The following is a 5,957-nucleotide window of genomic DNA, read 5'->3' on the forward strand; positions in this document are numbered from 1 at the left end:
TTAAACACTCTCTCTTCTCCTACAACTGTCTAAACAGGATTTTCCCACTTAGCACTGTATCAATCCAGAGTTATGACTGGGCCATAATTTAGAAGATCCCTTGTATGGAATATTAATATTTGTATAGTTATTAAAGTCTTAATGATTTGCACAGGGACTCTAAAATTAAATATAGCATGTCATTTATAGTCTTTTCTAAAACTATAAATGAAAAATTACTTTCTAGCCTTTAGTTTTTGCTGGAACCCCTTGTAGATGACTTCTATTTTAAATGCCAGATATAACACTTTTTAGAAAGTAAAGCATTTAAGCGAAATCTTTTACATTGTATAATATGGTGGTTTTCAGATGATGTTGATCCAAGTACTCTTTCCTGAACAAAGCATTAAGTAGAAGACAAATAAATGAAACAGATAAAAACAAAAGTGTTGACGGGTTAAGGGAGGAACAGGTTTTAGGGCTTTCAACCCTCGTAAGGACCACAAAAGCACTTTTGAGGAACAGTAGGGCATGGGGGAGTGTGAAAGCCTGGGTAGTGTTGTCAGACTCATTAAAAAGAAAATAAATAAAAGCCCTGTTGAGATGACATACCTCTTCCTTGCACCTGTATATAAGGGTGTGTGTGTGTGTGTGTGTGTGTGTGTGTGTGTGTGTGTGTGAAGTACCATTCAATTCATATCTGGCTCCTGTCTTTATCGTTCTTACTCTCAAACCGCAACTTTTGTGGCATCTTATCCTAGTGCAAATGGATTCTGTGTCTATGAATTTTTAGATTCTCAGTTGTGTCCTGGCAGTTCAGAACAGGCCAGAAGGCATGTTAGGCCAAAAGACATGTGACCTCGATGAAATTATTTAGGTAAGTGTTTCTATGTTGTCGAATAACAGTAACATCTCAAGAAATGATTGTCAAATCATTATTTGAACTTTAAAGGCTCTTTCATCCAAAAAAGGTGATTTGTTGGCAGTTGAGAACACTGAGGTCCTGGCAGTTGAGGGAGATCACCAAGTCAGAGGGGTACATTCCAGACCCCAGCACAAGTCTCTTGGCCTGAGTCCTATGCTTTTTCCGCTACCCTGTGTAATGCATTGCATAAATTTATATGAAATTTTTACAAGTTGCAAATATCAAAAAGAACTATCAACTGAAACCAGTTATTTGTACGTTTGTTTAGACTAATCCAGTCTGGTTCCCCATTGAAGTCATAGTCAAGAAGCACAGCTTGTGTTAGATCACAGATCCTGGAAACATCCTTAAGCAACACAAGTCATTGCAAAAGGATTTCAGGAGGTCACGTGGGGAGACAAAGAACCCCAAGGTATGCCAAGCATCTGTGCCTTCTTTGGAAAGTGGGGGGGTTGCGAGCATATACTGAAACACATCAGCAAATGTGAGGCGGGGACAGGAAGGCTGAAACTTTGGTGTCACTGACTCCGGCCATTATCCACATCGAGAGCTCCTTTCACACCCAATTCCTTGAGCAGAGAGTGGGGAGACATCATCCCAGAGGCTGACCTTCTTAGAAACCCAGAGCTTTCAATCTTACGCGGGCTGTAGAGGACTCTGAGTTTGGCCTGTATAGCACACGTATTATCAGAATAAGGGAGCTTCGTGTGGTTTTTAACTCGTCTAAGCCTATTTGTGCATAGCCCACATACATTTCCAAATGACCTAATTGGACATTTTATTTCTAAGTCCCATTTCTTGAACATGTCATTCTCTGCTTCAGGCTACATTGGATTTGTTTGTTTTCGTTCCTTCTGAGCTTTCAAGAGAAATACTAAAGGAGGATTTGCTGTGAACCAAATCAATACACCGGTTTCCATTTTTGTTTTTTCGGCAACTTTGCTTCTGCCAGGGAATATTAGCTCCTGTAATGTTAGTGGTTGTGTGCCTAATTGTATATACAATTATAGGACATGCATTTCAGTATTTGTAAATGCAAATGCTTCCGACAGGACAAGCACCACAGGCTTCTGTGAGGCAGCTGGACCAGGGGGGCAGGTCAGGTCTGTCAACCATGAGTGGAGTAAGTCTCCAGGTGGGGGCTTCCCTGTTGTTCCGTAGAGTTTGGCAAATGGAAGATACTCATCTTTGTAAAAGCATCTGGGGGTACTTGGGGGGGTAATGATCCTGTTTGTTATCTGGCTTATTCAGATTTTATTATAAATGGGATGGCCTTGATTTTTAAATGACATCATTGCTACAGCATTTGAAGTTTCCTTAGAACAAAGCTAAGAGGAAAAAGAATAGCGCTTATTGTAGATCCTCTAACACTTGCTCACCGTGCCTCGCAGGATTGGTGTGAAGAGCAAATAAGTCTGAAAATTGTAAGGGACACTGCAAAATGTGAAGAACTCTTCCCATTTATTGGTACAGATACATATTTGTGTTCCATTTCAGCATGGAAGCAAAGACGAAAAATTCAGATTACTGCTTCCACCCACTCTTATGAAAACGTATGACACTTAACCTGGTTTTTTCTTTAATAGCTTTATTGAAGTACAATTTACATACCCTAAAATCCACTCCTTGTGAGTGCACCCTGATTGATTTTGGGTAAATGCATATGGTCGTGCAACCATCACTAAAATCCAGTTTGAGAACATTTCCATGACCCCAGTAAGTTCCCGTATGCCCGTTTGCAGTTCATCCCTTTTCTCACCCCAGCCCCAAGAAATCACTGATGTGCCGACCATCTCTATAAATTTGCCTTTTCTGGACATTTCATATGAATGGAGTCTTTTGCATCTGGCTTCTATCATTTAGCTTATGTTTTTGACATTCATCTATGTTGTAACATATATCAGTACTTGGCTCCTTATTATTGCTGAATACTATTCCATTTTGTTCATCAACTGACAGACATTTGGGTTGTTTCGAGTGTCTGACTATCATGAAAAATGCTGCTATGAGCATTCACCTACGTATCTTTGTCGGGATATCTGTTTTCATTTCTCTTGGGTAGATTCCTAGGAGTGAATTGTTGGGGTTTATGGTAAGTTTATGTTTACATTTTTAAGAAACTGCCCATCTGTTACCCAAAGTGGCTGTATCATTTTACTGTTTCCATCTGCAATGTGCAGGGGTTCTGATGTCTCCACATCCTTGCCAACACTTGATATTGTCTGTCTTTTTGATGACAGCCATCCTGGTGGGTGTGTAGTGGTATCTCATGGCAGTTTGGACTTGCATTTCCCTAATGATTAATGATGTTGAGCAACTTTTCATGTGTTTGTTTGTTATTAGTATATCCTTTTTTTTTTTTTTTGAAATCTCTATTCAAATCTTTTGCCTATTTTTAAAAACTCGGTTGATTGCTTGTTATTGAGCTAGACCCTTCTTGTTTTTTGCCATTAATTACCGCTTCACCTTCCACCAACATGTGTTCTCTCCTCTTCTGCTGCCTTCCAATGTTACTCTACGTCTGTACCTATTTAATTTTTAGTACGAATACATTTTTTTTCTCCAAACTTGATTTTGAAACTCCCTCAAGAAGAAGAGCACTTCTACCTCATTTATTTATTTTTTTATAAGCCGGACCTAGCAAGATATTCTGAAAATAATATCTCTTCAATGAATATTTGTCACATAAATGATGAAAAGCTCATCATCTGTATGTCAATATTGTCAGCACACCTGGTATTATAATTTAGCAAGTCACATTTAATTTTCTTGGTTATTACTTATTTTGTACATCCAAGGTTTCAGTTTTAAAACCATTTTGGAAATGAAGGAGTGCTTCAGTTAGTAAACATGGACAAACAAATTTAATTATCAGAGAAAGATTAAAAGAGATTCTGGGGAAACATTAATAGTTTGTGGTGGTTAATATGGTAAATTCAGATTTTTAGGTATTATAGTTTTTCTGCAAATGTCTCCGAGTGCCTTAACAAAAATAGCACAAAACATAATTATCAAAACAGGCAACTCTCTCAAGTATACCCACGAGTAAGTTGAAAGCAAACCAAATGCTTCACCTATCACCAGTGCTCTGGACCCCAAATAAAAGATTTCTAATTATAAATATAAACCTACTTATGTATCAGCCTGAATATAAAACAAAAACAACTTTCCCTATAACTAGTAAATAACAGGGGGGAAAAAAAAAACTTTTGAGCCTTGCCTGGAAGGATGCCAAAGATATACACTTGAGAATATTTTAAGGTAATTAGCATTTTTGTCTCTGTGTCAGTAAAAATAGGCTTTTGCCTGCTACTAATTTTCTTTGGGTTAGTGAGACCATTGTATGAGTGAAGGGCCGTTAAAGGCCATTTATATTGTACAAACAGAGGCACAAATTAGAGAGGGCATGTTAATAAGGAGAGGGGGCTTATGAGTGCTCAATTATGAGCCCAGAACCTGCTTCTATTTTAGGGGGATAGAAAACACATCAATCTTGCTTTTAGAATATTTTCAATTAAAATGAACAGCACAGGGCATACTAAGAACCAGCAAAGGCTGCAGCCATGTGGATTTTGAATCATTCTTACATACCATCTTAGTATCAAAACTGATATACGTTTAATGGGCTGAAATATAATTTGAGATCCCCAAAGACCAAGGTCCCTGAGCTGCATAAGAAATTCTAAAGGAAAAGAAATCTAAAACTGGACCATCTGTTTCACTTTTCAGCCTGCAACCTTTAGAGTAGAAGACTTGGAGGAAGATGCTGTTTAAACCTGAATAGGGATGAAATATACTACATAAACTCACAACATATCATTAACTTCCTCTCTCCTAAGCACAATCAATAGCATCCGCAAGCCTAGTTCTGCATGCTGAAAACAAAGCACGATGTTCGCTGCATAGAGCATTCACTTCTCCCCACCCCGAAACAATAGTGGGTAGATTACTCTCTGGCCCTAGGCAGTGCCTCCTGCCTAATTGGGGTGAGCAAATGAAGGCACCCACTCTACCCAGGCAAGGGTTTGGGGAATGTAATTATAGTTTGCATGTGCAACTCTATCTGTATAAGCCCAGTTTGCACTTTCTTTAGCCACTACTTTCAGTGGTTTCCTAGCATGTTCCTTATACGTATTTAGGAAGACATTTCAGGATATCGTCCCCGAGGTTACCTTTTGCCCTTATGCAAAATACCGATTTTAGAAATAGAGCTAACCAGGAAGTCAGGGTTCACGGAATGCTCAGAGAGTGGGAAAGGATTAAATAAAGCAGTGAAGGGTGGCAGGAACGAATGCCTTTGGTCTTGAGGTAGAGAAACCACTACCCCCCCAGTGCTATTCACTAAGCCCAGTGCTGAACTTCTGCAAACCATGATTGTATTGGATTTTTGGCCTCTCTTTTTCAGGTGGCGCTAGTCCTCTCTCTTGAAACCTTTGTAACTATTAAGGCTGAAGTGCCATTTAAAGAAAAAGGAAGGCAAAGAAATGAGCTATAGGAAGCCATGGTGAGTCATTTGTCAATGAATCCTTTCTTGAGCTCATTGGGGAAGCAGGCTTCAGGGTGATGGGATCATAGGCTTTATTTTGAATTTGTCTGTTATAACCTTAAAGCTTTCTTCAAGGGAGATGCATAGGGTTCACGTCTGATACACAGTGTCTGTTGCTATGGAAAGGTTTGTACTTAACCATATTATGGTGTTCTGTTAGGAGCAGGGAAACCAGAATATCAGTTCATCTCTTTTTAAAAACTGTGTGTTTTATGGGCGAAAACAAAACAAAAAACATGAACAGCATGTACTTCTGACATTAGAGAACAATTATAAAGGCCTGTATGTATCAAGAAGCTGTTATACATTTAAAGATCTGTGGTAGCCTCTTAACTGCAGAAGTTAGTAGTCGTATTATAGATGCAGTTACTCACAGTATATAATGGAAGTTCCTCTGATATTTACATCTCTAAGTTCATTTCCATGTTGCATGTCTCATTTCCACCTGAATGTCTCCTGCTCCCTCCACAAGAGAGCTCTCCTTTTGGCATGGTATGTAGTACTGCA

Source organism: Mirounga leonina, unplaced genomic scaffold, assembly GCF_011800145.1.
Source record: "Mirounga leonina isolate KUSES-001 unplaced genomic scaffold, KU_Mleo_1.0 Mir_55, whole genome shotgun sequence".
In the NCBI taxonomy this organism is placed as follows: Eukaryota; Metazoa; Chordata; class Mammalia; order Carnivora; family Phocidae; genus Mirounga; species Mirounga leonina.